This window comes from Artibeus jamaicensis, unplaced genomic scaffold (assembly GCF_021234435.1).
Source record: "Artibeus jamaicensis isolate MK-2021 breed Jamaican fruit bat unplaced genomic scaffold, CSHL_Jam_final scaffold_916, whole genome shotgun sequence".
NCBI classification, from domain to species: Eukaryota; Metazoa; Chordata; class Mammalia; order Chiroptera; family Phyllostomidae; genus Artibeus; species Artibeus jamaicensis.
The window spans coordinates 60375128-60388333 of NW_026522059.1; the positions used below are offsets into that span (position 1 = coordinate 60375128).

At 37.9% G+C, this 13206-nt stretch overlaps 1 pseudogene; it reads left to right on the forward strand.

The window, feature by feature from the left end:
* Positions 1 to 3426: 3426 nt before the first annotated feature.
* Positions 3427 to 13206, forward strand: part of LOC119034533 (Y-box-binding protein 1-like) — a 91238-nt pseudogene continuing 81458 nt past the window's right edge.

The following is a 13206-nucleotide window of genomic DNA, read 5'->3' on the forward strand; positions in this document are numbered from 1 at the left end:
ACACTTACCAGCAAGACTTCCCCTTTGGCAGAAACTGTCCGTTGGAAAACTGCTGTTACAATAATATATTTGAGTATCATCCCAGAAAATCCTGCTTAAGACCTATATTTTTACACACAAGCCAAGATTAACAAAACACAACATTTTCTGCCAATACAGATGACATGCACTAACGTACCGAATGGTAACCAGACATGTATGCAGAGGAGCTTGCAGTTCACCAGTGGAAATTATTTTGAACTGAAAAAACAGTGCTGTTATCGTTGCCAGCAAATGTTTCCTAAAAGTGGCTTTGGCACCAATCCGTGAACTTAGTCCCCTGAAAAAGCTTGGAAAAGGTCTGCATGCTGACTGACTTCATCCTGTAATTATAATGGCTTCCTTACTGGTCCCATTTCTTCTTTGGACACTGCCATTGTAAGTACTGAATACATCATCAGTGAGTCTCATTCTCATGTATTACACTAATTCATCATTGGAATGACAACTGCTTCTGATGATCTATTAATGCAATGCATCAGAGTGAGGTGTTCGAATGGGGTATTACTCAGAAACCAGTGCCATCTACATAAAACCAGGTCCAAAATCCAATTCCATTTAATTACATAGAACTCATAACATGCTAGAGGCAGACTAATACTCCCCAAATTTTAGCATTATCAAGGAATTATTTGCATCTTCATTAAATTATCTACAATTTTTTTCTTTTCCTGGAAATGGATCTGTCTGGTAAGTCAGTGATTCAGACTCCATGAGCTCACCAGCCCCTATGACAGACAATAGTTATTTTGCAGTGGCCCATGAATAAAACAAAAACTCCTCACTAGTTCACAGTCTACAGTTGTTAAAAAGGACATCAGATTTTCTCATCTATAACACAATTTCTTGGGTAAATATATACGCACTGCACCGAAAGCTCTTTGTAGTCACTGGACATAGTCTAAACATTTGTACCTCTGCACATGTTATATCCAGAACAAAGAAGACCAAAAGAAGCAGCTGATTTTCCTGGAGAGTCAGTTATGCTGCACTCTGTGTATGCGTCATTTATTACAAAGCTATCACAAAGCACACCCAATCCCTCCACTCTTCACTTCTGGGTAAGACACATCTATTTGTGCTTGTATAGCTTACACTGAAACTTAAATTGTGTCGTCTATTGCTCTTTGGTTGGTATTATGGAAATTGTTTCGAACTGTCCTTAGTATTCGTACTTCAAACATCGTACCTGTCATTAAAATATTTCTTTTAAATTTACTTTTTTACCTGTATTGTTTTTATTCAAATTGGAACCCATGAGTGCTTTCCATGGTGTTTCATAACAATAACCCAATATAATTTAAATGAAATGGGCATCAAAATTTTACAGCATTAACTTCTGAATTACAGTTAAAACCACAATAAAGTAATATTACAACTGGTGTTGTAGCTTCTGACACAGTTGAAGTTCAAGTGTATAATACTCTCTTACTTTTGTAACAGATTTTTTTTCAAATAAACTATTTTGTTTAAAAACCATTTACCTATTGATAATGTTTTTGGAGAATTCATCTTGGGGTTTATACTGAAGATAAATGCAGGCATGAGAAGACTTACAAAGAAATGTGTCTGCAAGTGGCAGGCAGCCTGATACGAGGGACCACAGTCTGTTTCATATGCGAGGCAGCCCTGCCAGCCTTGCTTTCACTGTATTTTCTTACCATGTATTTTTTCTTCCTATTATTGAGACTCTTTGATATTATAAACTCTTAAACAGGATATGTTAATACTAAGTCTGAAAAGCATGATATATATCACTACATTTTATACTATATATAATGTCATATAAATAATGTAAAAAGAATCAGCCCAATATCAATTGCATGACCCAAATATGCATTGTATTTAAACTTCAGACAAGAATAAAAATAAACAGTCATTAAAACTACTTCAAATAGATGATACACTTTACAAAGATGATACTGACTTTTGTGCAGGAAAGTGTCACTTTTGTGCAGGAAAGCGTGCACACATGTGTGTGTGTGAGAGAGAGAGAGAGAGAGACAAAAGGCACAAGACCAATGGTAAATAATGCATATCTTCTAGAAATATAGATTAATCAATCTAGTTTGAATCTGTAATAAAGCACCCTGTCATTTAAAAAAATGAATACAGATGTTTTTAAACATGTGACCCTTTCGCTGAGTTTAAAATTTCTCAAAACTTACAGTCCTGTTTTCCATTTCTTTTTCTCTCTTCTACTTGTAACTAAAGATTCCCTTCATCTTGAGGTTTCCTTTCTTTATATTACTCATAATAGTATTTACAATGAATGTAATTTGCCTCTTGCTAATTTAAGAATTATCTTAAGAATTGAAATCATATAGTATGTGGATAATATGTGTTTATGGAAAAGAAATATGCTCACGTTTTGGGGGTTATTTTTTCATTTTCCTTAAAAGGTCCTTGTAGTATTTAATAATATTTTGCTGCCTTTGCAACTTTTAGGTATTCCATCTACAACTGCAGTCTGTACCTAGGTAAGCACACATTAAAAGCAATATTCCAGCCTGTTGCTACCCTGTGTTCGCTGGGGAAGGGCCTTCTGTGTTCTGGGTGACAGGGATGCCCCTGTGTAGCTTCAGAATGTCACAAGGAAGGACAGAGTGGCTGGATGCCATCACTCTGAAGGCATTCAAGGGCTGAAGGAATCTGAAATATGACCAAGTCTGAATGCAAGAGTGGTCAGAAAGCCAAAAGCAATTACTTCAGCTTGTAAAATGTTTAAATGATTTATGATTTCCCTCACAGGACAAATGCTGAGTGTCTATGTGCACAAAACTCTTAAAACTATATTGTATTTGGACAAAATTTGGGAGGCTTCTTTCACATGCTCTTGGGAGAGAGGCAGAGAAATCATCCGAGGTGCAACATTTGGTCAGATATTTCCAAGGCCAAAACCCCTATCCTCCGTCATCTTTGTGTGAGAAAGTCTGTTTCATCATCACCTTGGGAAGAAAGCTGAGGTAAGTAGCTTAATTTATAGATGGATGAAACAAACTTATTTAAAAATTCTCAGTATGTTAGCATGAATCATGTAGGCCTATTAAACTAATTGCTAAGTAAATTTAAGCAATATTACCATAGATTTCAGTAGAATTTATCATCCATCTGAAGAGATCATTGGTGGTCTCATGCTGCCCCCCACAGATATGTCTCAGAACACTCATTATGCCATAATTACAAAGTCTCTTTGAAGAGGCTAAAAATCCCTAGACTCCTCTCATCAATTATTTTCACCTGTTAATTCATTTTGTGTGAGGTAATAACCCTGGCATAATAACAAATGTGCAAGTAGTCCGATTTTGCAATTAAAACCAGCAGGGCTTCTATTTTGATCATACAGACTGTGACATCCATCATAGAAAACAATTTGGGCCTAGCAGGATGACAGATGCCGCCCTGATGGCTCTACTAGCTAACTGCCTGTCCTGGGGAAAAAAAATGGCAGGGCTTCAGCCCGCAGCTGCAAGCTATGTGATAGCTCTGACCAGCCAGCAGGACGAAGCCCGCAGTGACTAAATTACTGAAAGGTAATTTTACTTCACAAAATGAGGATTTCTGAGCCATGAACGTATGCATTCCAGTGGCTGCTGTAATTTGGAAACAAATAGCCCTTTTCATTTGAAAATGACTTGAATCACTGGTGGTGTCCAGAATGTTTTGTTTCTAGGGCTTTTTACATGTAAAATACAATGTAAAACTCATTATTTCTGCCCTTGTTCACATCTGATTAGATGCAGAAGGCGAGGTGGTTATCTCTCCTCTCTCAAGCTAAATCTACACAAGGCATTCTTTTTTTTTTTTTTTTTGGTCAACCTCTGGATAGGTGCCTAAATAGTGGAAGAGAGCACATTTTTATCTTTCATGAAGCCCAAGTGAGCTCTGTCTCAGAATAGGATCCCACTGCCCTGGTTCATCTGAAAGGCCCCACACTAGCCTGCTCTCCCGGCAGGGATAAAGCTGACTACCTGCACATCCCAATTGCGGGAAGAAAAGGAGGTGTCAATAGATGCATATAGGAGGTTTCTTCCCTTATTTTGAAAATCACAATATTTAAAAAGATTTCATAAAACACCATATGCCTTCTCTTTCCACTTCAAAATTAAAATATATGAGATCTTACTGTAGCCTTCATTAGAACAACCCTTGTCTATTTTTTTTTTGAAAGATGCTATTATGCTAGTGCCAATCTTGAAAATCACACCAATGTGCAAAGAAGTTCTGGCTAATTGAAAATATAAATATGGTCTTTATTACCTTCCATAGAAAAAGATCTCCAAAGAAATAAAGAGGCTTTGTGCATCTTTGTTTTACTAGCAAAACTAAATTCAGGGACTAGATTATGAAACATAGGCCACTGAGTATAATAAAAACAGATATGAAATGCAAACAAGAACAGTATCATTGGAAATAGTTATATTTGTAGAATGATTTGTTCACGGTTCTTCCGTTTGAGTCGTTATAACAAAGGATGAGGGGAAGACAAAAGGTTAAGCACAGTATGAACTTTCACAGCTGACATGCTCCTTAAGACAGGAAGGTAGCACTTTTCATAACATTAACAGATGATAATGCTTGCATTTCACACTTGGCTTCCACATTCCGTGCAGACAAAGAAGAACACTCTGTTTCTTGGGGGGAAATCTACTGTTTCTTAGTTCATTGTATCAGACTCATAAACCCTGTCAGCAGGAAGGATGAAGAGATAGAGGGAGGCGGAATGCACTGCTGAAGAAACACAGACCAGGGAGGAAAAAGCTCCTTTTTCCAAGAATCCAGTCAAGAGCCTTCCTAAACTTTTTGGAGGAAGTCCAGGTTTGGACATGGGTCTCCTTTGACTTTTAGTAAGGTGATTCTTTCCCATTCACTGTTCATCAGTCCTTTAAACTTGTGCAAAATACCTACGCATCAGGGCACACGTATCTCTGTGATCAGCCTAGAAAGTTACAATACACACATGTTCTTTTCATTAGGCTCCACAGAGCAAATTCAAATAGGAGAGATGCATTAGAATGAAAGTGCCATTGCCCATCCAAGATCTCCTTTAATGGGATGCCAGGAGGCCTGGCCCTTCTGCAAACGCACTGACTGTAACTAATGCTCAGTAGCCATCAACAAATTATGACTCGTGACACTTTTGCAGCCACAGTATTAAGCCCCAAGTCCAATAGATAAAATATATGGTTTTTATTACAAAATTGTTCTTGTTTACAATTCTAATATCCTCTTCATAATCTACTTTCCCAGACATTTTAGGCAGTTCTGAAGACCTGGGGAAGCACTAGTCTTGTCATAAAGAAAAATTAATGTTGTTCAAGTTGGCCTCACTGCCCTCTGGGATAGCTGAAGATGTGGAACTATAAGGCTCTGTTTTTTAAATGAAAATGATTAAAGGTACAGACACCTTGCTCTTGGAGTAGCCACTAAAACTTTTAATAAAATACATAGACACATACACAAAATAGCTTTTATTTTCCCCTTCTATAAGTCATTATCTTTGTGCTCTCTCTCTCTCTCAAATACCTCAGTTTTTAAGAAATATCTTGTTTAAAGACCAATAAGCATAAAAATGACCTCATCCTTATCAAGGGTGTTTGTTTCATTTGTTTCATTCAGCAATAGCTCACTCAACAAGCACCACGCACAGAAAAGCCAGAACTTTCTCCAAATAGTCAGTAAGCTAATTAGAAACACTCTTTAACAGATAGCCTTTACAACATTGACTGGCTTAATCTAGCCTCTTGAAATACCACAATGAATGGCCTAGCAGTAACCACTGTTGGAGATTTGCACCCCCAACTTGTATCTTTTGGGATTTCAAGAAAGGGTTTCATCAGAGGAAGCAAGGAAGAAACAGAGAGCTGATTAAGATTACTAATAATTCTTTTAGAAGCAGCCTGCCAAAAGTATCTTGAACGGAATGTCTCATACATTCTGTAAGAGAAAATGTAAGGAAATACTCAAAGGAAAAGAGTGTAACATTTGCCATCCATAGGCCAAACGGCCATCAGATTCACTTCTCTGATCCTCCCAACCAGAATCATTTCATCAGGTTAAGCAACTGCTCCCTACACAGAGCTTGAGACTAAAGTAACACCCCCAATTTGCTAAGTTTTAATATTACTATTTTATTTCAAGAACTTTTGCATCTCCACCATTTTTATCTTCCTTACTTCCTGTTCCCTTCCTCTCTTCTTTCCTTCCTTCCTTCCTTTTCTTTCTTTCTGTCAATTCATTGTACTCGCCAACAACCAATTCAGACACAAATGTATAATTCTTGATATATGGGAGAAATAAAAGTTATATTATATTCTTTCATTTTTCATTGTTTTATGGTTTACTTGATTGGTTATTCATATGAGTTTTAATGTAGCTTCCTTATGAATATAAAATTATGGGAAGAGAGTCAAAGGTCACTGAGGTTTGTCATCTACATGCACACTTCTCTCATTCAGATAATTTCATCAAATGTCTGGTCTGTAAACAGACTAAACCCATTTGTCACTCATTCCCACATTTTCAAGATTCATGTGGAAGCCAAGTGAAACCACAAATCAAGGCTATTTCAATAATTTCTGAAAAAAAGTCACAACTTTATTCCATTAAGCAGTTTGAGTATATAAAAATAGCCACCTGTCATGGGGCTGTCCCTCTGTTCTTTCTTCAGCCTGTGCCCACTTCCTCCTGTGAGTTTAATTTTATTTACTCTCTTGACTCCTTATTCAGGCCTCCTCTGCAAACATATGAAGAAAGCATTTGTTCATGCACAGTAATTCGAGGGGTGCCAGGCACACAAACCACTGTGATAACCACCCCTCCTCTCCTGGGCCTGACCCAGAGTATCTGAAATTACACAATTAGATATCCTGCCTTTAGGACTTTGAAGGTTTTCTAACCTTAGTGAATCACCTCATTAAATTTTAACACCTTTAAGTATAAATATAAACACCTTGACTGAAACAGCTAATACCTTGTTAGAGATTAGTTGGCAAGTAACTTTTTTAAAATCTAACTTTGGTGTAATTGTAATAATACCATTAATATTATTAAAACCCTGCTCAGTACCAGTTGCTCTTCTAAACCCTTTTCCTGACAGCCCCTTGGACACGAGGAAGCCAAGGTGCAGAGAGGGTAAAACACCCAGAAGCTAAGGACTGGACTGCAAATCACAACCACACATTCTGGCCCCAAATTTGACATTTTCAAGGTGACAAACTCCACGATTAAACTCAAATCTGCAATTACATGGAAGAGTGATGACATTTGAAGGAAAGAACATTTGAAGGTGATATTCCGAAGCCATGCTGCTTTCTGTAACCTCTGCAAAGGCCCATGACGTGGCTGCAACACCTCTGAAACACTGCTCTCATGACATCCAAGAATCACTGTCTATTCCTGTCACAGACATTTCTCCAGCAATTAATACTGACTTTTGCTTATTTGATCCTACTTTGCTGTAGCCTCTTCCTGAGAAGTTATACATCTGATCTTCTTAACATGCAAACACATGTTTGGAGAGTCACTGGACAAACATAAAACTACATCAGCTGCTGGGTCTGGAGTTTCCATGTATGCAATATTTGTTTCAGGTCTAAACTGTCACATATATGTGCGGAATTATGAGATAAATTGCATAATCCAAAAGGCAGAAAACAGTGCATGCCCTTAGTAAATGTAGTGCTCTCATTTTGGACATTGAACAAAGCATAAACTATATATTCTGTTGAGCATCCTGGACTTGCTTTAAGTTACAGAAAAGAAATAAATCAATTAACTCATATTAAACTCCATTGATATAACTTTGTGATTATATGTAATCAGATATAAAAATATATGTATGTGTATATATACATACACATATATAGAATCTTATTTTTTAGTCAACAACCAAATCAATGCAGATATACTTTGTTTTATAACACTTTGCTTTATTGGACCATCTACCAGCTAAAAGATTTATTGTGACTCATTTTTTTGTAACATATGCTTTATTATGGTGATCTGGAAGGGAACCAAATGTAAGGCAAAAACCACAAGTGAAAGGTTGTATTTGGAAAGCAAGAGCAATGGAGAAATACATCTATGGATTGAAATCTGGCCCTGCTTTAGACCAGTTCTCTGACCAGGGAAAAGTTTCTTTAATCTCTCTGCACCTCTATTTTCCTTTTTTAAAAATCTAAGGTAATGAAGTAAATTATAATGAAATTATCATATAGTAGTCATGCCATTTATTGGACTCCCAGAACTTATTGATCTTAGAACTGGAGGTTTATACGCTTTGATCAACATCTCCCCATTCTCCTCACTTCCCAGTCCCTGTAAACTGCAATTTTATTGTCAGAATGTCTACTTTTTTTATATTTCATATACAATATACTTTTTCATCAGTCAAATAGGATCCAAAATAACTTCTATTCCATAGTCTGATTGTGAAGAATAAGCAAGATGTAGATTGATTTATGTTTAGCATGTAAGGTAAGTACTTCTCACATGGTAGAAATACAATAAATATTTATCGACATATTTGGGTGCTCTTTTTCACTAATTTTGCATGGTACAGGTAATGATTTTAAATTTGTTACTTCATGTATTCTTTATCTTAGTTAACTTTTTCATAGTTAGGATCAGTTCTTTTTTATGTTATTTTATATTTTGGAAAACCAAATAATTATTTTATATATTTTCTTTTCCCTCCATATCACACACCTTACCATCTATGAGTTTCTTTTTCATTCCTCTGTATTGAGGAAAAGATTTTAAACTTACTCAGCCACAACTAATTCATATGTCTACAAGACTAGCCAAGAAAAAAGAAAGAAGATCCTAATTTAAAAAATGAGAACTGAAAATGGAGACATTAATGCTGACCTTATAGAAATAAACAAATTATAAGGAATACTATGAATAATTCTATGTCAACATATAGATAATCTAGATGAAATAACAGCCCAAAAAAGATACAAATACTGAAACTGGCTCAAGAAGAAAATTTAAAAATCTAAATTGAAGTAAAGAGACAAAACTATAATAAAATTGATAAATCAATAAATAATAGATAAAATCCCAATGATAAAAAAAGTCCAAGACCAAATGGCTTCACTGGTTAATCTCACAATATGGTTAAAAATAACTAACATATAACTTCACAAATTCTTCTCCCAAAATAAAGAGGATGGAACATTTCTTATTTCATCCTATGAAATTGAATATTGACTATGAAGCCAATATTACTTTGGTAATTTTGACAAAATTATCAAAAGAAAATTATAAGCTAATATGCCTTATAAATATACATGCAGAAATACTACCAAACTAAATCTAGCAATATATAAGAAAATTATATTCCATGACCATATTTTATTCTAAGAATGCAAGTTTTATTCTGCATATAAAAATCAATCCACCTACCATGTTAATAGGGAAAAGAGGACAAAACCCAGATGATCAGTTCATCACTACAGATGCAGGAAAAATTAAATAAAATTCAGCAACCTTTCCTGTTTAAAAAAAAATCAACAAATTAGGAAAGAATGTGACAGTTTTCAAAAGTCATCTACAAAAATATAATAACTACATTATACTTAACAGTGAAAGACTAAAATAGTTCTAAGAGCCCTGGCTGGTGTATCTCAGTAGATTGAGCGGGGGCCTGCAAACCAAAGGATTGCTATACAATTCCTAGTCAGGACACATGCCTGGGTTGCAGGCCAGTTCCCAGCAGGGGACGCATGAGAGGCAACCATACATTGATATTTCTCTCCCTCTCTCCTTCCCTTCCCCTCTAAAGATAAATAAGTAAAATCTTAATAAATAAATAAAAACATACATAAATAAATAAATAAATAAATAAATAAATAAATAAATATAGTTCTGAGATTAGGAACAAGACAAAGATGTTCACTTTCATCATTCCTATTCAACATTGTAGTGCATGTTCTAGCTAGGGTAATTAGGTAAGAAAAAGAAATAAAAGTTTCCCAGATTAAAAATGAAAAAGAAAAAATATTTATATCTGCGAATGGAATGATTTTATAAGAAATCCTGAGTGAACTGTCCCCCAAAATAGAAGTAGAGTTTAAGAGTTCAGCAAGTTTATAAGAGATAAGATCACTTAAAAATTGTTCTCTTTCAATACACTAGCAGTAAACATCATATAAACAAAATTAAGAAAATTGTATTTACAATAGCAATAAAAGTAAAATCCTTACAAATAAATGTATCAAAAAAGTGATGCGCACTGAAAAGAACAACAGCATATTTGAAATAAGTTAATAAGACCTATATAAACAAAACGACAATCATAAATTAGAAAACAGTATTGTTAAAATAATAATACTTACTCCCCAATGAATATGCAGACTTAACACAATTCCAATCAAAATTTCAGTTGCCTTTTTTTGCAGAGTTTGATAAGTTAGTCCTAAAATTCTTACAGAAATTAAAGAGACTCAGAAGAAGAAAGAAAGAAGAAGGATGCTGGGAAGATGGCGACGGAGTAAGATGGAGCGGATACTAGCTCCTGTACTCATGGGTGAAAATCCTGGCAGATCTATGGAAAAACAGCACAATAAACCATCGGTTACCCAGCATTTATGAAATTAAAAGACCAGAGATTGTGACCGACGCTGAAACACCAGACGGCGGCAGAGTCAGCTACCGGAGCTGGGTCTCACGCGGCCCCCTGTACTGCCGCCAGAGCAACAGGCCTGGGAGCCGGGGCCTCAGGTACGGAAGCCGGACACTCCAAGCCCCTGTGACGGTCCTGGGAGACAGAGGAGTCAGGAACCAGAGCGGGGACACCCTTGTGCCGATGCCATAGCTACTAGCCTGGGCAACGGAAGGGTCAGCTGCAGGAGCTGGGACACCAAAGGCCCCTGTGACGCCGCCATAGAGACAGGCCTGGACCCTGAGGAGCCAGCTACGGGAGCCGGGAAGCTCTCAAATCCTGTGCCGCTGCCATAGCGACGAGACTGGACACCGGGGAGCCAGGTACGGAAGCCCGGACACTCCAAACCCCTGTGACGCAGCTGAGGAGCCAGCTACAGCCCGGAAGCTCTCAAATCCTGTGCCGCTGCCATAGCGACGGGACTGGACGCTGGGGAGTCAGGTACGGAAGCCAGGACTCTCCAAACCCCTGTGACGCAGCTGAGGAGCCAGCTACGGGAGCCGGGAAGCTCTCAAATCCTGTGCCGCTGCCATAGCAACGGGACTGGACGTCGCGGAGTCAGGTACGGAAGCCTGGACACTCCAAACCCGAGACAGCCCGGGGTGGCAGAGGATCCCTCTACGGGAACTGGGAGGGTCACAACCCCTGTGCTGCCGCCATAGCAAGGGGATTGGACACTGGGGAATCGGGTACGGGAGTTGGGACTTTCTAAGCCTCTGTGCCACTGCCATAGAGACATGACTAGACGCCGGGGAGTTAGGTACGGAAACCGGGACACTCCAAGCCCCTGTGACGGCCCTGGGCGGCAGAGAGAGCCAGATACGGGAGCCAGGACATTCCCAGCCTCTGTGCCACTGCCCTAGTAACGGGCCTGGGTGCTTGAGGAGGCGGCTACTAGAGCCGGGACATTCAGCAGTGGTAGGCGACCAACGCAGAGACCAGTGCGAGGACCAGCGTGAGTGTAGGTGGAGACGAAGAACATCAAGAAACTTCAAGGAGTCTGTACCACTGAACTTCACAAGGAACATACCACAGAAGTTTACACCATAAAACCAGTGTTTCAGAACAGATCAATTTTGGAAGCAGAGACTAACAAGAAGAGTCTCAAACAATGGGAAGACAAAGAAACAATCCCCAAATGAAAGAAAAAGCAGAAACTTCAGAAAGAATGTTAGATGAAATAGACGCTGATCAACTATCAGACAGTGAATTCAAAGCACTGGTTATTACGAAGTTCAAAGAGCTCAAAGAGCTCACAGTGAGCTACCAGAAACTACAGGGAAATTATAATGATCTCTCTGCAAACTACAGCAACATCAAAAAGGAAATGGAAACCATCAGCAAGAGACAAGAGGAAATGAAGAATACAATTTCCGAATTGAAGTACACAGTAGAAAGTTTCCAAAGTAGGATAGATGAAGCGGAGGATAGGATTAGTGAGTTGGAGGACAGGGTAGAAAGCATCTCACAGAAAGAGCAAGAAAATGAAAAGAGGCTCAGAAAGAATGAAGAGGGATTAAGAGAAATGCAAGACAATGTGAAACGTAATAATATACGAATAATAGGAATACCAGAAGGAGAAGAAGAAGAACAAGGGATAGAAAACGTATTTGAACGAGTAATGAGAGAAAATTTCCCTAATTTGATAAGAGAAAAAGTCTCACAAATCCAGGAATCACAGAGAGTCCCAATCAAGAGGAACCCAAGGAGGCCCACCTCAAGACACATCATCATCAAAATGGCAAAATTCCAAGACAAAGAGAGAATCTTAAAGGCAGCAAGGGAGAAAAAAGAAATAACATACAAGGGAGCCCCAATAAGGTTAGCTACTGACTTCTCAATGGAAACACTTCAAGCAAGAAGAGAATGGCAAGAAATATTTCAAGTAATGAGAACCAGAGGCCTACAACCAAGGCTACTTTACCCAGCAAGGCTCTCAATCAAGATAGAAGGCCAAATAAAGAGCTTCCAAGACAAAAGAAGTCTAAAAGAATATGCCTCCACCAAACCAGCTCTACAAGAAATACTAAAAGGACTGCTTTAAGGGAAGGAAGGATAAGAGGGAGACAGAGAGGAACACAGGTACAAAAATGGCAATGAATAAGTACCTATCAATAATAACCTTAAACATAAATGGATTAAATTCTCCAATCAAAAGACACAGAGTAGCTCAATGGATAAGAAAGCATGACCCACACATATGCTGCCTACAAGAGACGCACCTCAGGACAAAAGACCATCACAGACTAAAAGTGAAAGGCTGGACACAAGTTTTCCAAGCAAACGGACAAGAAAAAAAAGCTGGGGTAGCAATTCTCATATCAGACAAAATAGACTTCAAAAAAAAGGCTGTAAAGAGAGACCCAGAAGGTCATTTCATTATACTCAAGGGAAGAATCCACCAAGAAGACATTAACATTGTAAACATATATGCACCAAACATAGGGGCACCCAAATATATCAAGAAAATCTTAGAGGACTTCAAGAAAGATATTGAC